Consider the following 24,687-nt stretch of genomic DNA (forward strand, 5'->3'; position numbering starts at 1 on the left):
AGAAAGATAGATCTACACGATGAATCAATTCCATCATTAAAAGGAAGTAAAATCTTCCAAAAAAGACAGTCGCTTCTTGATTTAGGTCAGGAAGTTGTCGTCCAGACCAGTTATAGAGTCTACGAAAAACCTTGAAAAGTTTTCTCAAAAATCAGCTGGAAATCCACGGACCTCAGCATCAAACAGGGTTTCCAAGTGGTTAGACTTATCCTAACCATGAGAGAATCTGTCTCGTAAAATGGGGAGGGCACCATGCAAATTAGTTTGATAAGACTAATGAATCAGACCCCCAGAAAGGATAATCTCCTTAAAGATTAAAAATCAGCCTTTAAGACTGATATTACTCAATCCTTGAGATTAACCTTAAAGATTGAGAATTACAAACTCATGGAATTCAATGATATCTAAACTCGAGCTTGAACGAGAAAATATTTTGATCAAAATTACAAACCAATTTGTTTTCTGAAAACCTATTTTCAATGCGTTCATTACCATTGAACGTAAAATCCTAAGAATTCATCAGAATTCATTAGTTCACCTGAACCAAATCGGGTGTCAACCGTAAGAACGGTGGTTGCATAGCATGGTCGAAGACAGGACCTTGTGCCAGACCGAAAAATTATAGGGTGATCTTTACTATTGCTCCTACAAAGGATAGTAATTGCATCCGACAGGTTTTGGGCCATGAACATCTGCATGTCATTAGACATTGCCTTAACAGTTGCTTGTTCATCGCTTTCCTTTACAACCAAACGGTAGTTTACCGAAAGGTAATATACGGAGCAAGTATACTGGACGTGTGTTTTCCCAATACAAGGTTAGCAAGTGGGTGACACAAAACCATAAGTTTTGAGCTAAAATTTTTAAATCTGAAACCCACAAAACCCACAAAAACATTTTGCAAACACCGGTGAAGGGTTATTCCAGAAAACTTATCTAGGATAAAAGCTAGAATGAATTTTTAAAAGATCAAATGTTTTTATAAAGATCCAATTTCCTTAAAGGATCTAAATTTTCATAGTCATGTGGGACTATAAATCACATCGTTACTATCATTGTTTATACCGCTGTATCAAAATCAATGATATATAAAGTGTGAGAATAAAAAAAGTGATTCGAGTGAAGTGTGATTTAATTTCAAGTTCTGTATTGCTTGAGGACATGCAACGCTCAAGTGTGGGGATATTTGATAGTGCTCCAAATGAACATATATTTAGGCACAATATCCTTCCAATATGTAAAGCTTTTAGTTGCAATTGTTTTATTTTTATGTAATATTCGTTTAAATAAATAAGTGCGAAGACAAAAGAAGAAAACGACGATTTGAAGACGCAAATTGACCAAAAAGCTCAAATGAACAAGATATAATTCAAGTGGTTCCATTTATTGATAAGAAACGTCTAAAAATGACAAGAGTACGAGTCACGGAATGCAAAGTACAAGATATTAAATCGTACGAAAGGACGTTCGAAAATCCGGAATCGGGACATGAATCGAGCATCAACGCGCGAGTCAACGGAACTAAAATTACAAGTCTACTATGCACAAGAATATAATATAATATAATATAATATATATATATATAATTATATAAAATTATATATATTATATTATATATGAAAATAAATCAAGCAGCCCACGTTTAATTGAAGGATGTATGCTGGCCAGCCTGTCCATGCGATCGCATGGAAATAACAAAGGGAACCCATGCGATCGCATGGCTCCCAAACTCAGATCACATCTATAAAAGGCCAGCGAATTGGACGAGTAATATACATCCTTTTCTTTTCCTTCTCTGTAAGAAACATATATATATATATATATATATATATATATATATATATATATATATATATATATATATATATATATATATATATATATATATATATATATATATATATATATATATATATATATATATATATATATATATAATTTAAAGTTTAATTTAAGTTTAATAATAATTGGGTTATTGTAAGAAATGTTTTAAGGTTTTGTAAGTCGGAACTCTGTCCGTGTAACGCTACGCGATTAATCACCACCGTAAGCTATGTTCTTCCTTTTTAAATTAATGTCTCATAACTAAGTTATTATTATGCTTATTTGAGCCGAAGTAATCGTGATGTTGGACTAAAATATTAAGATGGGGTTATTAGATTTTGTACCATAATTAAGGTTTGGAAAAAAAATCGACACTTGTGGACATTGGACTATTGAATATTAATAGGTAGGGGGTATTGTCTAATTGAACGACAACTCATTGGAACCTGTCGAACCTATCTTCAAATTAGTTAAACTAATAATTACTAAATTGATTACGAATGTCCTATTTAGTGACGTTTATACGACATTGTTTACAATCATTTAATTAATTATTCGGGTTGGGTAATTGATTATTCATTCTGATCAAGTGGGTAAATTAATATTCATATCTCATTAAAACAGGGGTGGATTACATACAAGGATAACTGGTGTAATTGTTAACAAAGTATTAAAACCTTGTTACAGTTCGAATCCCTAATTAGTTGGATTATTTGACTTCGGGAATAAGGTTAATTTGACGAGCATTTTATAATTATGACCGATGGACTATTATGGACAAAAACCAAATACGTATCAAATAATCCAGGACAAAGGACAATTAACCCGAGTAACAATTAATTAAAATCCAAACGTCAAACATCATGATTACGGAAGTTTAAATAAGCATAATACTTTTATTTCATATTTCATCGTACCTTTATTTACTGTCATTTTAAGTACTGCAATTTACTTTATCGCAATTTAAATTCTGTCATTTATATTATCGTCATTTATCTTTACGCTTTATTTAAAATCGAAAAACCGGTCATTAAACGGTAAAACCCCTCTTTTATAATAAGAATAATACTACTATATTACTAATATATATATTTATATATTTATACAAATATAGTTGTTAAAAATATAGTACGCAATAAGCCGTCTCCCTGTGGAACAAACCGGACATACTAAAAAACTACACTACTCTACGATTAGGTACACTGCCTATAAGTGTTGTAGAAAGGTTTAAGTATATCCCATCTATATAAATAAATAAAACTTGTGTAAATTGTATCGTATTTCATAATAAAAATAATAGTATATTTCCTACACCTCCGCTCGCACATCAGCCGCCGATCTTACTCAACAAGTGTCAAATTTTGTTACCGTTTATATCCCCGTTTACCCAAACCAACACCCTAAGGATGTTTAGCTACTCATAATGATAGTAACTAATCAGATAAAGGTGATAATAGGAGATAAAATAATATTATATAGAAACAATAATAATAAAAACGTGATTATACCTTGTAATACCCCATCAGAATCCACTAACGGTGTATTAACTTTGGTCCCAATACTTGGCTTGACTTCTACATAACAGCAGTGTTCTATAGCGGAAGCAACTAATACCTGAGATAAAACATGCAAAACGGATCAACATAAAGTTGAGTGAATCTACAGGTTTGAGTAAATAGTTCTCGTATGTTTCATAAAATAGTTTCCATAAATCGTTTGTCAAAAATCATTTCTCAAAATCGTTTAATATCAAAAGTTTGCGTATAGCAAATGCTAAGTAATAAACTATTTGTAAGATGTCAAGTTTCAACTGTGAGTGACATCAAAAACTTCTTTTTAATTCATCTGCTTGTTGACATTACCATGTCTAGTTCAAGTTTGTAAACATCATGTTTAAGTAACATTCATCGTAAGTTATTCACACCTGATTCCTGAAAAGCTTCGTAATAATATACACTTATCATGAGCACTTGATTATAAAGCTTTAACCTTTGTGTAGGCCGAGCCCACATCTTTAGTTTACCCTATCATGGGGCTACACCAATCAAGTGTACGAGTAACAACAAAATAAGCACCAGTTATGTTGAGGTGAGGTTTTTCAAACCTAACGGTACCGTCCCTATAAGTCGAGCTTACAAAGTAACTAATATAATCAAGATAAGGGATTTTTGATCTGAACATATATGTATATTCTTGGTAAGTTACTCGTGCCTAATATGTAATATAGTTGTAAAAATAGTTTAAGAAATAGTTTCAAAAGCAGCATGTATCTCATCCCAAAAATGTTAAAGAAAAAGGGATTGTAGACTCACCTTAGAAAAAGCACTGAAATATCTTAGCAAATTGTTCTGTAGTCGAACAATCACGACTGAACAACGCAACCTAAACAAGTAAATCATCTTAAGTGTACACTTATAGGTCAAACTATGTCAACCCATAGTGTACGCAAAGTCCTAGTGCTCAGACTGACTCAACAAACAAGTAAAAGTCAACTAATCCAAGCAAGTCAATAAAAGTCAACCAAAGTCAAACCAAAAGTCAACTTGATAAAGTGGTCAACTAAAGTCAAACATCTCAATAGCTCATGCAAACATGGTCAACATGTCAAACATAGGTCAAGTATCACTTTACAAGTCATAGTTAAGCAAATTGCACATTCGCAGTTTAAAGCATGCCTTCGAAAAACGTACATCGTAGAAAGATTCAACTATAGCTCAATACAAAAAAATCATTAAATTATGAACAACTCCAGATCATAACTACACTTAAAATAGATTTCAAAAAGTCCGGACAAAGCCTCATACGATAATTAAAATTCCAATATCAGAAAGGATCAATTCACAGTTCAACACAGAAATTTCTGCTCGCGCGTCAGGTTTTAGAATTTTTTCATAAAATATAGAAAATAGATTTTGACGAACGAACAATTCGTACAGTTTAATCAATCTTTACAGACCTTCTAGTTTTGTTCATCAAACAGACATGTCACATAAACGAGCATATATCTCATGGAAAATCATGTTTTTGCAAGTTTGCATACAAATAAAATATGTCAAGGAACACTTTAACTATCATATTCCATAAGATAAAAGTCTAAATCAATTCCTAGTTTGTTCTAGAAATTTTTATGTGAACTTAAAAACTGATTCAGCATACTTTACAAATCAAATCTTCGTTTTATCATATCGAGAGCATTACATAACCTATATTTAGTCTAAATTGCATAAATTTTCACAAGGAATACAGTAGTATACTTTATATAAGCTAAAACAAAAGCATGCAACTCAGAAAATTCAAATATCATGCAAACCCTAACGAAAACTTCGTTTAATCATAACTTGAGCATACGATAACGAAAACATGCGAAATCAAAGTCCAAACTTATTAATTTTTCGAGATCTATCTATCTAGATACAATACAAGATTAGTACACAAAATCATATAATCAGATTCATAACAATCAAATTTGGTTTTCATAACAAAGACAACAATCGAGCAATTTAACGACTAACGACAACTCTAATCGCAATCAATTGAGCACTAGACTCTTATACACTATGTAATTGCATAAAATAAGATCTAAAGAGATTAGGGTTAGTGGTTTTATACCTTTAAAACACAAATTTCTTATACCAATAGATAGAGAACGATGAGAGGATCACGAATATGTAAACGACTTAGCAATCAAGCAAGAAATTGAAGTGTTCTTGATCCTTGGAAGGTGTCGAATATTTTTGGGGGTTATGGGGTTGCAAGATTTCGTGGATGGGGAGGAGGAGAAGGAATGAATGTATTTTCCTAAGTTAGGGCTTGTAAAGATTAGGTTTAGGGCCTTAAACACAAGCTTGGGCCAAATTAAAAGACCAAAAGGGTGGGCTTAGGGGGATTTCGGCCAAGGGAAATACAAAAGGGATTCTTGGGCCTATTTTGACTTAGTTAGATCATTCCTTGTATAGCCCGTTAGGTGTCGTTGGTCGAAATCGCAAACCGGGACGTTAACTGAGCGTTTTAGCGAATTCTACGTGTTTTTAACTTATAAAACTTATAATAGATTAAAAGTATTCTTAAAACTTAATAATTACATAAAATAATTATTAAAAGTTAAATACCATTCGTTTCGTTATTTTCTTGTATGCGCGTGGTCCGTTTCGAGTGCCGTTAACCGTACCGGGTCTCCGGAACATTAACTAGTCGTTGAAACGAAATCACCGAATTTAATTCATTAAATAAATTATAAAGTAAATTAGTTTTTCTTAAAGTCAATAATTATTAAAAATAATTATTTCATCGTTTTACTGAGTTCCGTAAATTGAAAAGCTTTCTAGGAGATTAACTTAATCGTAACGTTTTCTAGTTATTTCGCAATCCGAAATAAGTTCATAAATTAATATAACATATTAATTCAAGTAACCCACTAGGATCATGTATGCATTTAATTCAATTAAACACATAAAGTTCTAAGTAATCACCGTTAAATATTTAACCGATAATTAACGATAGTAACGGAAAAAGTCGGGTTGTTACATTACCCACCTGTTATGAAAAATTTCGTCCCTAAAGTTAATGGACGTCTGCCGTAGTCGTCTTCTACGGAAAACAGTTGCGAATACTTTTGTCTCATTTCCTCTTCACGTTCCTACGTGAATCTGGTCCTCTACGGGTGTTCCTTCTATCGTTAGCAATCGGTATGTTGTTCTGCTTTATACATTTGACCTTACGGTCCGTAATTTCAATAGGTTCCTCTACGAAATGAAGTCTACTATTAACTTGTATCTTTTCCAAAGGAATTACAAAACTTTCATCTGATAAGCATTTCTTCAAGTTAGAAACGTGAAAAGTGTCGTGAATCTCGCTAAGTTTTGCCGTAGTTTCAATCTGTACGCTACCGGTCTAATTCTTTCGGTAATCTCAAACGGTCCAATATATCTCGGACTTAGCTTGCCTCTTTTACCAAAACGCACTACACCCTTCCAGGGTGATACTTTGAGCATAACTTTAGTCTCCAATCTGAAATTCTAGATCTCTCCTTCTAACGTCGATGTAACTCTTTTGACGACTTCGCGCCGTTTTCAGTCTCTCTTGTATCTGCACAATCTTTTCAGTCGTTTCGTGTATGATCTCAGGATCGGTCAACTGACTATCTCCTAACTCAGTCCAACATACGGGTGATCTGCACTTTCTGCCATACAGTGCTTCGAAAGGCGCTGCCTTTATACTTGCGTGATAACTATTGTTATAGGGAAAAGTCTACTAATGGTAGATGTTTATCCCATCCGATTCCAAAATCGATAACACATGCTCTTAACATGTCTCCTAGTGTTTGGATGGTTCTCTCACTTTGACCATCTATTTGAGGGTGCTATGCTGTACTCGTATCTAAATGAGTTCCCATTGCCTCTTGCAATGCTTTCCAGAATCTAGATGTAAATCTGCTGTAAATGTCGGAAATAATGGATATCGGCACTCCATGTCGGGAAACCACCTCCTACGTGAATCTGGTCCTCTACGGGTGTTCCTTCTATCGTTAGAAATCGGTATGTTGTTCTGCTTTATACATTTGACCTTACGGTCCGTAATTTCAATAGGTTCCTCTACGAAATGAAGTCTACTATTAACTTGTATCTTTTCCAAAGGAATTACAAAACTTTCATCTGATAAGCATTTCTTCAAGTTAGAAACGTGAAAAGTGTCGTGAATCTCGCAAAGTTTTGCGGTAGTTTCAATCTGTACGCTACCGGTCCAATTATTTCGGTAATCTCAAACGGTTCAATAAATCTCGGACTTAGCTTGCCTCTTTTACCAAAACGCACTACACCCTTCCAGGGTGATACTTTGAGCATAACTTTTGTCTCCAACCTGAACTTCTAGATCTCTCCTTCTAACGTCGACGTAACTTTTTTGACGACTTCGCGCCGTTTTCAGTCTCTCTTGTATCTGCACAATCTTCTCAGTCATTTCGTGTATGATCTCATGACCAGTCAATTGACTATCTCCTAACTCAGTCCAACATACGGGTGATCTGCACTTTCTGCCATACAGTGCTTCGAAAGGCGCTGCCTTTATACTTGCGTGATAACTATTGTTATAGGGAAAACTCTACTAATGGTAGATATTTATCCCATCCGATTCCAAAATCGATAACACATGCTCTTAACATGTCTCCTAGTGTTTGGATGGTTCTCTCACTTTGACCATCTATTTGAGGGTGCTATGCTGTACTCGTATCTAAACGAGTTCCCATTGCCTCTTGCAATGCTTTCCAGAATCTAAATCTGCTGTAAATGTCGGAAATAATGGATATCGGCACTCCATGTAGGGAAACCACCTCCTTTATATAGATCTGTGCCAACTTCTCCATCTTATCAGTTTCCTTAATTGGTAGAAAATGAGCTGACTTTGTGAGACGATCAATGATAACCTAAATCGTATCATAACCTCCCACAGTCTTGGGAAACTTAGTAATGTAATCCATAGTAATACATTCCCATTTCCACTGGGGAATCTCTAGCTGTGTCAGCAGTCCTGATGGTTTTTGATGGCCTTAACTTTAGCACATGTCAAGCACTTACCAACATAAGTTGCTATATCTGCCTTCATGTTAGGCCACTAGTACAGTACTTTAAGATCTTGGTACATCTTGTCGGATCTAGGGTGAATAGAATACCTCGTCTTGTATGCTTCATCTAGAACTAGTTCCCTTAATCCGCCAAATTTCTATACTCAAATTCTATATATGAAATATCGAGTTCCATCGTCTCGAACATCGAATTTCTTATCCATTCCTCTGAGTGACTCAATAGTAACGTTCTATTCTTTTAATGCCTCTAGCTGTGTATCGCGTATCTGAGAAGTAAGGTTCGTTCGGACAGTCATGTTCAATGCTCTAACTCGGATAGGCTTAACCTTTTCCTACCTACTCAAGTCATCTGTAACAACATTAGCCTTTCCAGGATGATAGTAAATCTCGCCATCGTAGTCATTCAATAGTTCTATCCAACGTCTCTGCCTCATGTTGAGCTGTTTCTGGTCAAAGATATGTTGCAAACTCTTGTGATCCGTGAAAACAGTAAACTTAATACCATACAAGTAGTGTCTTCACATCTTCAAAGCAAAGACCATAGCACCAAGTTCTGAATCGTACGTCGTATAATTCTGTTCATGTGCCTTCAGTTGTCGTGATCCATAGGTAATCACTTTCTTTTGTTGCATCAACACGCAACTAAAACCCTGTCGTGAACACAATAAATCATGAAGTCCTCGGTTCCTTCGGGAAAAGACAAAATCGGGGCAGTAGTTAATTTCTCTTTTAACAACTGAAATGCGGACTCATGCAGCTCATTACATTCATACTTATTACCCTTGTGAGTCATTGTTGTCAACGGCCTGGAAATAGTAGAAAATTCCTCAATGAATCTTCTATAATAACCGGCAAGACCTAAGAATTGCCGAACATGCGTTGGTGACTTAGGAGTCTCCCACTTCTTGACCGTTTCTATCTTCGCAGTATCAACTTGAATACCATTGACACCTACGATATGACCCAAAAATTGAACTTCTTGTAACCAAAAGTCACACTTTGAAAACTTCGCATACATCTGCTCCTTCTTGAGCATCTCTAGTATTAAACGAAGATGTTGTTCATGTTATTCCTCGTTCTTAGAATATACCAGAATATCATCAATAAACACAATAACAAACTTGTCCAGATATGACTTACACATAAGGTTCATGAAATTCATGAACACAGCCGGTGCGTTAGTCAATCCAAACGGTATTACTGTAATTCATGATGTCTGTAGCGTGTTCTAAACGCTATCTTCGGTATATCTGTCTCTTTTGCTCTCATCTGAAGGTAACCTGACCTGGGATCATCTTAAAGTAACATCCAGATCCTTGCAACTGATCTAACAGATCATTGATTCTCGATAGCGGCTATCTATTCTTAATACAAGATTTCATAGATCCATCCTTTTTCCTAACAAAGAGCACAGGTCCTCTTCATGGTGAAGAGCTCGATCGAATGAATCCTTTGTCTAAAAGCTCTCGTAACTGACTAGATAGCTCTTGAAATTCTGAAGGCGCATGTCTATTCGGTGCATGTGCTACGGCCGCCACTCTCAGCATTAAGTCAATCTGAAATTCTATGTCTCTATGCGGTGGAAGATAGGGACATTCTCTCGGAAGGACCTTAAGGAAAACTTCTAACGGTTGGGGCATCTTCGGGCTCTTAACTACTCATTCAATTTTGCTCATATGTGTCAGAATTTCGAGACATCCTTATCTCATGTACTTCTGGACCTTCGAGCAATTAATGTAACACAACGGTGTATTGATCTTCTCTCCGTACACCATCATTGATTCGTCTTCGGTAAAAGGAATTCGAATGGCCTTTTGGTCACAACAGCCTTGGTTGTGTCATCAGATAACCAGTCCATTCCAACCACAAGGTCAAATAAAGAAATAGGGTAGTCCAAGTAAAATAATTTAACTCCAAACATCACTCAAGTAGATTCCTATTGTAATGGCTCGCCAATCGTCGAAAAAAGTACTGTTCAGTACGAAAGGTTGTTATGAACTTAGCGGTATGAGTCTTAGCTTATAATTTGCAAAGAATTAGGAGCAATTGTTGATTAAAGTTTGGGGTGAGTTTCGGGTAAGAGACGTTTACGATGGGATGGTACGATCAACCTTTTTAAAACTGGACCTCCTTAAACAAAAATGACATCAATCTTGATGCGTTTTATTCCCAGTTGATAGTTCCATGGGGTTCACGTTGTCTAAGGCAGATATTGAAATCCAAATGTTGTAACAGAATTCTCTAGCGATAAAGTTTCTATTAGCACCGGTGTCAGTAGGATATAAACATTATGATTGTTGAGTAAGAATAAACTAGTGATGACCTTCTTTGAAGTTGATGTTGATAGCAGGGTGAGTTCTCAGACTTGTCCCACCTCGGTGGGGGAGAAGAACGGAATACCCTTCGTGAGGGAAGGTGTGAATACCTCTTCCGGTAAACTAGTATTGGAAAGCAAATTCGTGAAACTGCGGGTGGCGAAATGATAGGTAAGTCGGAAGTCAAGTAGACAATATCTATTACGGTTTATGTGGGCTGTTACATGGACTTCATCCTTTAAGGATATATCAGAAATGAGCTGTGATTCATAGTGACTAGTAGCAAATCGTAGAGGTGCTGGTAGTGATGAGTACTACTCAACAGTCTTAAGTAGCAACGAGTAGCATTAAGTAGTAACTAGTAATGACAAGCAGTGAGAAAGTAGCGATCAGTCGTGTCTAGCAGTGCGAGGCGGCGTCGAGTAGTAGTTAGTAAAGATGTGTAGTAAGGAGTAGTGGTATGAGGTGATGAGTATGTTCCAGGCAGTGTCTTCGTAGTGCCAAGTAATGATCGGTGGTGACGGACAATGTCGAGTAGTGACGAGTTGTGACGTGATTATACGCTTCTTAGTGGTTTATTAGCAATTAATGCACACGGGGTAAATTTCCACTCATATTTGAGATTATATGGTTCATGTTCTAAACGGTGCTTATCCAAGTAACCTATTTGACTTGGTCCCCATTCTTTATTTTGCAATGTCGAAACTTCTATATGAGTTACCGTAATGTAATCCCGGTCATTACATTACGCTATCTCACATATCCATTCGACATTACTCCATAAGTTCAAGATAGCGTAGTCAACTTAATGCTCTTAAGTATCGCGTCGTGTGTACGTATGTGATTCGTGATATCATATATCTAGTCCAAGTCCATATAATAATAGGTATAGATGTTTATATGCATTTGATATCTAATATGTAGCCATACGGGTAGTATAGTAGAGCAAACAGTGCAAGCATGGCGTATAACAGTCATTCTAAATATACGGCTATAGACTAGACCCACTAATGCGCCCTACGGTTAGCACACTAATGTATCCTAGTTACCTATAGCCAAAGCTCTAATACCAAATGTAATACCCCGTCAGAATCCACTAACGGCGTATTAACTCTGGTCCCAATACTTGGCTTGACTTCTACATAGCAACAGTGTTCTACAACGGAAGCAACTAATACCTGAGATAAAACATGCAAAACGGATCAACATAAAGTTGAGTGAATCTACAGGTTTGAGTAAATAGTTCTCGTATGTTTCATAAAACAGTTTCCATAAATCGTTTGTCAAAAATCATTTCTCAAAATCGTTTATCTGAGTAAACCACTAAGGTTTAATATCAAAAGTTCTGTTTGTAAGATGTCAAGTTTCAACTGTGAGTGACATCAAAAACTTCTTTTTAATTCATCTGCTTGTAGACATTACCATATCTAGTTCAAGTTTGTAAACATCATGTTTAAGTAACATTCATCGTAAGTTATTCACACCTGATTCCTGAAAAGCTTCGTAATAATATACACTTATCATGAGCACTTGATTATAAAGCTTTAACCTTTGCGTAGGCCGAGCCCACATCTTTAGTTTACCCTATCATGGCACTACACCAATCAAGTGTATGAGTAACAACAAAATAAGCACCAGTTATGTTGAGGTGAGGTTTGTCAAACCTAACGGTACCGCTCCTATAAGTCGAGCTTACAAAGTAACTAATATAATTAAAGCTAAGGGATTTTTGATCTGAACACATATGTATATTCTTGGTAAGTTACTCGTGCCTAATATGTAATATAGTTGTAAAAATAGTTTAAGAAATAGTTTCAAAAGCAGCATGTATCTAATCTCAAAAATGTTAAAGAAAAAGGGACTGTAGACTCACCTTAGCAAAAGGGTATTGATTCGTACACCACATGTTTTTAGCCGTACACCACCAAAGGTGCTTTACAGTGTTGTATTGTACAGCACTGTAAAGCACCTTTGGTGGTGTACGGCTAAAAACAGGTGGTGTACGAATCACTCCCCTTAGCAAAAGCACTGAAATATCTTAGCAAATTGTATTGTAGTCGAACAATCACGACTAAACAACGCAACCTAAACAAGTAAATCATCTTAAGTATACACTTATAGGTCAAACTATGTCAACCCATAGTGTACGCAAAGTCCTAGTGCTCAGACTGACTCAACAAACAAGTAAAAGTCAACTAATCCAAGCAAGTCAAACCAAAAGTCAACTCGATAAAGTGGTCAACTAAAGTCAAACATCTCAATAGGTCATGCAAACATGGTCAACATGTCAAACCTAGGTCAAGTATCACTTTACAATTCATAGTTAAGCAAATTGCACATTCGCAGTTTAAAGCATGCCTTCGAAAAATGTACATCGTAGAAAGATTCAACTATAGCTCATAGCAAAAAAATCATTAAATTATGAACAACTCCAGGTCATAACTACACTTAAAATAGATTTCAAAAAGTCCGAACAAAGCCTCATACGATAATTAAAATTCCAATATCAGAAAGGATCAATTCACAGTTCAACACAGAAATTTCTGCCCGCGCGTCATTTTTTAAACATTTTTCATAAAATATAGAAAATAGATTTTGATGAACGGCCATTTGGATTTATCTCAAATCATCCCAAAATTTCAGTGGTAAAATAATCAAAGACATCTCTTTAGCCAATTCGTACAGTTTAATCAATCTTTACAGACCTTCCAGTTTTGTTCATCAAACAGACATGTCACATAGACGAGCATATATCTCATGGAAAATCATGTTTTTGAAAGTTCGTATACAAATGAAATATGTCAAGGAACACTTTAACTATCATATTCCAGAGGATAAAAGTCTAAATCAATTCCTAGTTCGTTCTAGAAATTTTTATGTGAACTTAAAAACGGATTCAGCATACTTTACAAATCAAATCTTCGTTTTATCATATCAGGAGCATTACATAACCTTTCGATGATATTTAGTCTAAATTGCATAAATTTTCACAAGTAATACATTAGTATACTTTATATAAGCTAAAACACAAAGCATGCAACTCAGAAAATTCGGATATCATGCAAACCCTAACGAAAACTTCGTTTAATCATAACTTGAGCATACGATAACGAAAACATGCGAAATCAATGTCCAAACTTATTAATTTTTCTAGATCTATCAATCTAGATACAATACAAGATTAGTACACAAACTCATATAATCAGATTCATAACAATCAAATTCGGTTTTCATAACAAAGACAACAATCGAGCAATTTAACGACTAACGACAACTCTAATCGCAATTAATTGAGCACTAGACTCTTGTACACTATGTAATTGCATAAAATCAGATCTAAAGAGATTAGGGTTAGTGGTTTTATACCTTTAAAATACAAATTGCTTATACCAATAGATAGAGAACGATGAGAGGATCACGAATATGTAAACGATTTAGCAATCAAGCAAGAAATTGAAGTGTTCTTGATCCTTGGAAGGTGTCAATTATTTTTGGGGGTTATGGGGCTGTAAGATTTCGTGGATGGGGAGGAGGAGAAGGAATGAATGTATTTTCCTAAGTTAGGGCTTGTAAAGGTTAGGTTTAGGGCCTTAAACACAAACTTGGGCCAAATTAAAAGACCAAAAGGGTGGGCTTAGGGGGATTTCGGCCAAGGGAAGTCCAAAATGGATTCTTGGGCCTATTTTGACTTAGTTAGATCATTCCTTGTATAGCCCGTTAGGTGTCGTTGGTCGAAACTGCAAACCGAAACGTTAACTGAGCGTTTTAGCGAATTCTACGCGTTTTTAACTTATAAAACTTCTAATAGATTAAAAGTATTCTTAAAACTTAATAATTACATAAAATAATTATTAAAAGTGAAATACCATTCGTTTCGTTATTTTATTGTATGCGCGTGGTGTAACGACCCGACCAAAACCGTTATTGACGGCGTCGTTAACTTAGGTCCCGTTGCGTGGTCGTAGTCCCCATATGAGACTCGTTTGACCAAAATTATGTCGCGTTCATTTGAAAGGTACAAAGTTTAGTTTAACAAACGGATCGACAATAAGTTTAAGTTTACAAAGTTGTAAAGTATGAATGAAATAACTTGCGACATAATTAGTTTGAAACCACAGTTGCTATAAATAGCGTAAGTAAGTAGACAAAAGTTTGAATCCAAAAATGCTATCCCTAGCGTATGCATGCATGGTAGACTCCAATCAAGTAATCAAAGAGTGCGGAAGCGTGTAACAAATAGCCATGTGAAAACCTGAGAAAACATAGAAGAATCTGTCAACGCAAAAACGTTGGTGAAATCATAGGTTTGAGTAAGTGAGTAAAAGTAAAGTAAGTCGAACCACAAGATTTGCAAAGTTGAATAATAGTACATTCTAAAAGTTAATATTCACGAGCACCCAATTATCAAAGCTTAACATTCCGTCCGTTGTATACCCCATCCATAGTGCTAGAACAAACACTGATTCTCGAAAATATATTTCATCCGTAGACGGTAGCGAACCGTCAAAGATGAGGGTTGTCAAACCCATATGGCCATATAACATAAGTTCTCGCTTACACCATCTGATGTAACTAATGATAATCGGATTGAGGATTTTCGTTCTAAACTCGTATGTAGAATGTTTGTTTTCCCGTTCTTGTGTTCACTTAGTTCAAAAGAATCGTTTATGTTTTCTCATCCCAAAAGTAAGTTCAAAAGAGTAGAAAGTGGGACTATGATCTCACCTCGAGTGCACGAGTATAAAGGTACTTCAACAAGTAAACGTGTGCATGAAAGTTGCTTAGCCTTGACCTAAACAAGTAAGTTATATCAATTAACCGGTTACGACACAAGGTCGGGTGAAATGTGTTCAATTAGTCCTATGGCTCGTTACGACTCGATTAAGTATAGCATGTGAATCACGTTGTCAAGTTTCATACAAGAAACAAGTATAAAAGCATGTTAGAATGATTGTATAAAAGTTTGGTTAAGTTTGACTAAAAGTCAAACTTGGTCAAAGTCAACGAAAAAGTCAACATGTTCGGGTCGGGTCCCGGACTATTTTTCTATGCTAATTATTCATATACAAGTATATTAGAACAAGTTTCATGTGAATCGGAGTTACGGTTAAGCGAGAAACATTTTGAGAACATTTAAAAACACAAGAGCCTGGCCTGGGGGTTTTGCGCGGTGCGCAATGGGTTGCGCGGCGCGCACCCAAGTGCAATTTCTGGTCAGAACTCAACCAAGAAGGCAAACATCTGGGATCTCTGATTCTGCGCGGCGCGCGGGTAAATGCGCGGCGCGCAATACCTGGGAATCATGCAGTTTGCAGAAAAATGGTCCAAGTCACGAACCAAAATACAAACAATCACATTTTATGATCCGCAAACAATTAGAACATGTATCTTATATCATCGGAAAGGTATTTTTACAAGGAATACAACTAAACACAATTCATCAATCACAAACATCATTTACAATAGCCGAAATCTCATCAAGTGATCAATAAAAGTCCATTTTCAAAGTTTCAAGTTCATCAATCGCATTTTAAGTTTCGGGAATCCAATTCACACATATGATATGCCGTTTTGAGGGTAATGAAGCATACATTACTACTAAACACTAACAATTAACATTTCATGGCATTCAAGCATCAAAAGTTCATGTCAAGAACTATCAAACCCTAGTCAAACATCACAAAATCATTAATCGGGTTTTTGAAGTTTTCTTAATCAACCTACACATCAAAATGTGACTAATGATACTAGTAACACAATTAAAACATGCACTTTAACAATCTAACAACATTAACTCATCCAAAATCAAGGATTAAGCAAACCCATTTCAAAAACTCAAACTAGTTACTCCAAACCACAAATCGAGCAAACAAAACATATATTCATGTTACACACGAGCCATAGACACTAACTAACACAATTTCAAGTATATAAAACGAATTTAGAGAAATTTAGTGTTTTAGAAATGTTACCCAAACTTGATGAAATTGGTATCAAAATGTAGAGGATGAAGAGAGGATCACGAATATGTAATTTGTTTTGAAGTTTGCTTCCCGATCCGAATTTAGATGATGAATTTGTGGGGATGGGTGTTTATGTTCAAAAGTTGGAAGAGAGAAAAGAGAGAAGAAGATGAGTGGTGAAATGAATGGAGAGGAAGGTGGGGAGGTGGTGACTAGTTGCCCCAATTTGGCCAAGTGACGAGATTGGTCCCTCAAGTTTCAAAGCGGGTGCGGTAATTTACCAAACGAATATTTTTAAAACGCTAGAGTAAACGAGTGACGTTAAAATTAAATAACGGGGTATTATAAACGTTAGTCAACGAAAATTGGGAATTTAAATAACGAAAGATTTATTTTAAAAAAAAAAAGACGGTGTTAAAATTAAATTTAACGGAAAAACGCGGGATGTTACACGTGGTTCGTTTCGAGTGCCGTTAACCGTGCCGGGTCTCCGGAACGTTAACTAGTCGTTGAAACGAAATCACTGGATTTAATTCATTAAATAAATAATAAATTAAATTAGTTTTTCTTAAAGTCAATAATTATTAAAAATAATTATTTCGTCGTGTTACTGAGTTCCGTAAACTGAAAAGCTTTCTAGGCAATTAACTTAATCGTAACGTTTTCTAGTTATTTCGCTATCCGAAATAAGTTCATAAATTAATATAACATATTAATTCAAGTAACCCACTAGGATCATGTATGCATTTAATTCAATCAAACACATAAAGTTCTAAGTAATCACCGTTAAATATTTAACGGACAAGTAACGATAGTAACGGAAAAAGTCGGGTTGTTACATACCTTGAATAAATGATGAATACATTAGATGTAAATTGCAGAATTCTTCAATAACTTGAATGAAAAGTAAAATACCTTATTTCAACTCGGAAATTAACTTGAATAATTAAAATAACAATACTTGAAATAAACCTAACAAAGAAAATTGGATATAAAAAATGACAGAAATTCATATACTATAAACCTAATTTAAAGAATGTAAATTTTCCCTCTCAAACTGGAACCGGAGTCCTCCTTATATAGGCAAAATCCAGTCATTGTCTAAGCTTCACAGGTCGCCGGCCTGGTATGGCGGTGGGGCTGAGGCCGCTTTCTTAAATATAAAGGTTGTCATCTTCAGTTATGGAAAGTGTCATCTGTAACACAACAGGCACACTCAACCGGTGACTTGGTCCATGATGCTGCCGTACTGAGTGATCTTTTCCTTTTTTGCTGAGACGCGTTAATCTTTTCCTTATATAGATCCGGCGGCTTTGACTTTCTTCGTCGCCGTCCCGAGCTGCTTCTTGAACTTTCTTCATTAAAGTTGAAATATTCATTTGGAGATCCATACTTTAAAGACTGCTGCTATGAATAGAACTAGACAAACAAGAAATGGATCTAAACTCGGTACTTTGTCCAATCTGCAACGAAGAGCTAGAAAATATGGAACACATACTTGTAAAATGCAGATATGCCAAAGCTGTATAGTTGAGTTTCCTTCGATGGTGGGGATCAATACTACCCAGTTCAACTCAATAGATGATGCTTTCTACATTGAAGATGATAATTCAAAAACTATTGTAGGCAAAAAGATATGGTTAGCTTTGAAATGGATGTGTGGATACACTCGTTGGACATTCGTAATTCTAATTGGGAACCTGGTTATACTACAAAGTGTAATTGAATTGTTACAAATGGATCTCAAAGTGTTTCAAAAAGATAGATCTCCAATGGCACCAATGACTTATAAATCCCGGTTCATATGTTGTCAACACAAACCGTGTTAGTGTCGGTTAATTGAAGAATGTCATCCTTAAACATCCAAATTTCATATTTGCATACAATTCGGGCTATTGGTCATACAAAGTAATCGTTTGTATCTATTTCACTATTTGTATTGTTCTTGTAGTTGCAGTTGATATAATGCCATTAGGTTGTAGATATTGAATATTTCCTTGTAAATTTGTTCATAATTCTAATAAAGGTTTCTTGTTTTTCAAAAAAATAAAGAATACCGTTGCTCTTGTTTAAGTATAATTCTGGTTTTTTTTTTTTTTTTTTTTTTTTTTAATCCTCTTCGCGATTCCAGTTAATGAGGAGCCTCTTTGTTGTGGGTTTGACCCTGCCGGATAATTAAATATTTCAATAATTTGTTAGTCAAATTAAGTGTTATAGTACTAACTAGAATGCTAGGAGCTTGCTTGAGCTTGGCGGACTGGCTTGTAGCCTTTGAATTTGGGTGGAGAATTAGTAAAATCCCTGGGATCATGCTCGTGATATTGGGTTGGATTATTGAGTCAAAACCCGACGCCTTTTGTACTTTGGTCGGAATTGCCACTTTCGTGTAACGGGTCGTTATGTCCCAATGGTTGGATTGGTAAAATTTGTCGCTTAAAATTATTGTAAACATGATATATATGAGTATGACAAGCTTTAAGTAACGAACTACGCGATAATTCGATTTTGGGTGAAAATTGATTTGTTGTATAACTTATAAACATGCCTGACTTGCTTTTCAGTTAGACGGAGCGCCGCGCAAGGCTTTAGAACGCTGCGAAAATCTTTAGCGCGCTGCGCAAATGTCTTGGAGCTAGTGGTCAGGTCTGGTTCAAGGTTCGGCTTTGAAAGCACGTTATGGGGCGCGCCAGGCAGATCCACTGTTTTTAAAAAAATGTGTCGTTTTTCGTGTAAACGGTATTGGATCGTTTCAAAATGTCAGTCTGTTTCAATGTGTATTGTTCGGTCATGTTTTGGGTTCTCTGAAATTTTGATAGATGTTTCGTTGTCGCACATCTCTGTTAGAAGTTTTCACATCCATGATGCTTCAAATTTCCGCCTACTAAGGTGAAGTAAAACATGTTCAAAGTAAAGCATTCTACAATTGATCAACATGACATGTCAAACAACATATGTCGAATGTTAGTTCGTATAACAAAAACGATATCACATATTGTTGTATTTCTTAAATTAAATTTCATAAAATAAATAACACCATTTTTTTTTATTTTCTTAACCGTGAATCAAAAAAAAAAAAAATTAATAAAATAAATAAATACTCTTAGACCTTTTTCTCTCACAATCAAATCACAAAACCATACAGAAAATTTCGTTGTTTTTAATCGGAATTAAAATGCCTTTTTTTTTATTTCTTTGATCGTCAACCAAAAAATAAAAACAAAGAAAATAGTTGCAGTGTGTTTGATATATAATAATATATTCATGACTCTTGATAAAACAATTTATTATTTTTACTATATCATAACTAGCTTAAGGCCTGCGATTTCACGAGCACTTTTGTATGGGCATTATGAAAATTCTGATGATTCAACTAAAGTAGCTCTATATATAATATGTTTGTTTGATTACAAAGCAAAATAAAATGAAATAATAATCTATTAATGTCATTTATTTTGAAGTAGTAATAGATATTAGATATTAGTTAAGAGTTAAAATTGTAAAGACATAAGTTTAACAACATGATCTTCACTTTAATGCAGACACGAATGATCTCAATAACAAACTTCTTCATTGACTTCTCTTAACTTTTACTCCTCAAATTTTCAAGATCTCTAAGAACTTCAAACTTCAAATCTTTAGTCTTAAGAGCTTCATCCTTCGAAACTTTATAACCTTGAAAGCCCTTACTCTTCATATCTTCAATCCTTTTAATCCATGAATCAAAGAGCTAGCCTGCAAACATCAACAGTTACACCAACCATAATGCTATTTTGTTTTCTTTAATTATCATTCTCAGTATCACTTTTATATTTCATACCAATCAAAAAAGGAAAGCCACAGCATAGCCCACAAATTTTCCAACAATCCATGTTAGGGTCTTATGAGCAATTAAATACACCAAATGCATCAAGCTAACACCTAGAAACTTGGAGCCCAACCAAGTCACCATCAAACTACCTCCTACCTATAGCTGAAAACACGGTCAACTTAAACGGGTCAAAAAGTTGAAATAACCGATGTACTTACATCTCAAACGCAGATTCACCTTTTATAAAGTGATCTTCCAACTATATGGCTAATGGGCAATTAAGCACCCCAATAAAATATGAAATACACGTACGTAATGTTAACCATGTAGTTGGTCACTATATTTAATGTTAGTGTAAGCTTTAAAAGTCATTGACTATTTTAATATTTATAAAATAAATTAGTCATAAAACAAAACATTTTTTATTCCACAAAGTAACACGATATTTACTTTGGAAATTCAAACAAAAGATATCAATAAGGTGTTAGCCTTATGGAGTTAAGGGTCAGCCCAAAGCCATAAATTCAATGTCATAATAGACATTTGACCTGATACCAATCAACTCAACTCACCCACTTTCTTAACCGTATCCTACCGCTTTGTAAAAAATGCATGAGTTTAATACTAAGTGACATGTCAAGTAAAGAGCTTTCAGATGATGAAACCATTGTTCTTACATTAGCAGTCTCATTCATTTGCAAATTATTAAGTTTTGCACTTTTGCTACATTACTCCTCCTGAGCAACCAAGAATAATTCAGGTATTTCCACTTTAAAATATGAATCAACGGAGGATTTATAATTGTTCGTCATGGGTATTATAAAGGAACCGTTTCAACCAGTTACCCAACCCACTCGACCCGCCCATCTTGGCACCATTAAGAACAAATAGTTAATGGATACTCTAATCTAAATAACATTATTATAGTCACAAACCATATATATACCTTATAGATGCAAAATTTTACCTATTAGACATTTAAAATGGGATGTTTACATACCTCTTTATTAATATCCTCAGCATTGATGTTCCTTGCCACCAAACAAATCATCAATGGATATGAATATCTAATCATAATGAACTGTTTTGGAAACTGTATCCATCACCAAAAAAGGAACAAATAAGAGCTACAACAACACATGTTTATAATGGATTATGAGAATCATAAGCATTGGTATTCGATTATATGTTCTATTTATGTGAATGAACTAAAGTAAGACTCGAAAATTAAAAAGAACTTTTCTAATGACAACCCTAAGGGTTGTCATTAAGAAATAAATATATGCATAAATAAGTAGTACATGGAGGTAGTTTTCTGCAGGAAGTGGGTAGTTATATTGAATGTACAATTATTTGATGCATGTCTGAATGGCTTAAAGACAGCCCTTAGGGCTGTCATTAGAAATTTTCAATTAAAAATAATAGAGTAGTTGCTATTTAAATAGGACACGACTACAATCACAAACCACGTGTATATGCAGGGGTGACAAAAAAAAAAAAAAAAAAAAAACCGAAACTAACATGAAAATAAATGGGTGAGTTAATACTTTATAACCCAACAACTCGCCCACCTGTTTGAATACTCAGGTCAAGTGTGGGTTGCAGGTCGGCCATCCAGGTATTTAAAATTCAAACCTATGTTTCATATGAACGAACTCTAACTTGTTTCCTGCCAACCTAATATTAATTCAAAAAATTTAACCTTTTTGACCCAAACTAACCAACCAACCTGAAACTGTGTGTCAAATTTAACCCTATATGACACAAAAAACATGTTGCCAACCTGAAATCAACTTGCCAACTTGTTCGACCAGAATACCTGAACATGTTATGTGGATCATCCGGGGTGGATATTGAAGGCTCGGTACTCATAAAATAAACGGAATATATATATCAAATCCATAGCAAGGTATACAAGAACCCCTTACAATAATAAAAATCCTAACACAAACTAAATATTAGAACAATCGAATCATAAATCAAAATAATGAATGCGTACGGAGCAGTGAAAATAAAACTTGATAGACCAATCACAAAACACATCAAGCAGAACTTATCACTAAGATCAACAGAGACATGGGTCAATATATTTATATATCTAACTGTTACTTACATGGATCAGAACACATACCTTTTTTAACATAAAAAGTGTAATTGTTATTTACACAAGTTCCTTCAGGGTATATAAGAATAAGAGGATTGTTGTCAGTTCCATCAACATGTTCACCTTAACCTAAATTGCCGAATTATATCACGAGATTTTTATATTTAACATACAAAACAAATAAAAAGTAAATCTTGCAGTATACATACTTTCTTGCAACAATTTCACGATCCTTTGCTTCTGAACGATTGAACCATATACACCCCACACTTTCCAAAATAATGCTTTGTAAAAGCCCTACACAAGAATTGACATTATTACTATTATATAAGAGCAAACCTTTTTTCTTTCCTACAATATTTCTAATGAAATTGAGAACCAACATCAATACCCTTGTTTGTAATCCAAGTGAATGCTTAAACTAACTACTGCCATTAAAAAACTCAACAATACTTCAATCACCATCCTTTTTATATAGAAATTGTGATCTACATCTGACTGCATCTTAAATTACATAATTATATTTATAATTTATATTGTGATCTACATTGGACGATGAAATACCTGAAAACTAATAATGCAGTTGGACGAATTTATACTTACCTTGAATATCCACAAATGAAATTGTTTTTATCATCTTCATCCGTCTCATGTTTTACCATCACCTGCTCATCACTGATTGATTTCTATATATAAGAAACGTAAAGGATCAAACTGCTGCTTGTGATATCATACTATTAACCTGATTTGAAGCTTCTGATTATATAAACAGATAAAAATATAAAGATGTTATTCTAACCTTATTCGAGAATCATCATCTTTGATATTGACTTTGTAATCTGATTCATTTCTTGTGATAATCGGACAAACCTTTATTAATCTTCATCTTTTTTTACTGATGAACACTAACGGAAAAAAAAAAAAAAACAATTAAACATGGTGGACAATGAGATCAATACACAGGTGATTGATGAATAACATGATAATCAAAACACAAATTAGAAAACAAAATTAATAGTAACCGAATTCTGAATCGAGTTTATAGGAAAAATCTTTGTAATGATAATCTCATAAATTGAAATTGAAATATAACAGTAGATTAAGAATACATACCGAATTCAAGTGGCGAGATTTCCATCTTCAAAATTTCATCAGTATCAATTGATTTACATGACAACAATAAAGATACATCGATTAATTTTGGGGTTGAGCATGATCGATTTAGTGTTTGTGCATTAGGGTTTCTGTAATTACTCAATTAGCGTGAATGAATTGAAACTCTATTTTGTTTACTTGATCCCGTGTTTTTTTTTTATTACCCTATTACTATAGTAGTCTTCATAGTCGTCGATTTGATAGTGGAGAGCATATTAGGGTTTCCTAGTGTATGCAGTAGTCTGAAATATGTGGAAGACACAATTGAACCCCTAATTTTGAAAAAAGGCCCGCTACTTTTGTTGATTTGAGAGGTAATCTTGTCCGATTTGTGCTAATTATGTGTTAATGAGTTCATTAAGATGACATGTTTAATCTAATGGTCATAATTTACACTATTTTTGAAATGGATGGCTAAGATTGCAAGTTGTAGGTTTGGATGACTATAATATGCTTTTCTTATTATGTATAGTATAGAAGTATAGAAGTATAGATATAGATATAGATATAGATAGAAGTATAGATAGAAGTATAGAATAGAAGTATAGATAGATAGATAGAGAGAGAGAGAGAGAGAGATTGATTTAAGTTGTTAAAAATAATATATTATTTAATTCTCGTTACTCAATATAATAAAGGTAGTAGATGTGTTTGATAGATTTTGACTATTACTTTGGGAGATTTTATTGCCATTTAGAACTACTCATCATGAATAAGACATTAATTCTTTTTAAAATGGTTTTTTCAAAAAAATCTCTCAACCTAGTTTTTTGTGCGTACCGGAATATTTTCAATTAGATCTAAAATCTTTTTGCTTTATTCCATCGCAATTAGTTCAAGTTACATCTAAATTCTTTTCAAAATTAGATCTAAAACCCCTCTGCTTTCCACTTTCAATTCTTGTTTTCACTTCTGCCTTTTTTTTCCTTTTTTTTTTTCTT

At 34.5% G+C, this 24,687-nt stretch overlaps 1 long non-coding RNA gene across 3 annotated transcripts; it reads right to left on the reverse strand.

Annotated features, from left to right (window-relative positions):
* Nucleotides 1–20,074: 20,074 nt before the first annotated feature.
* LOC139891646 (uncharacterized) lies at nucleotides 20,075–24,204 on the reverse strand. 3 transcript variants are annotated; one of them, XR_011773751.1, is made up of 8 exons: nucleotides 23,705–24,204; nucleotides 23,391–23,496; nucleotides 23,195–23,277; nucleotides 22,801–22,888; nucleotides 22,619–22,720; nucleotides 21,488–21,580; nucleotides 20,497–20,649; nucleotides 20,075–20,411 (listed from the first exon to the last, which is right to left on the reverse strand). It is a non-coding gene; the product is annotated as an uncharacterized lncRNA (long non-coding RNA). The 3 variants fall into 3 exon arrangements; XR_011773749.1 differs by having other exon boundaries at nucleotides 20,075–20,649; XR_011773750.1 differs by lacking the exon at nucleotides 22,619–22,720 and having other exon boundaries at nucleotides 20,075–20,649.
* Between the last annotated feature and the right edge of the window lie 483 nt (nucleotides 24,205–24,687).

This window comes from Rutidosis leptorrhynchoides, chromosome 2 (assembly GCF_046630445.1).
Source record: "Rutidosis leptorrhynchoides isolate AG116_Rl617_1_P2 chromosome 2, CSIRO_AGI_Rlap_v1, whole genome shotgun sequence".
Lineage (NCBI taxonomy): Eukaryota > Viridiplantae > Streptophyta > Magnoliopsida > Asterales > Asteraceae > Rutidosis > Rutidosis leptorrhynchoides.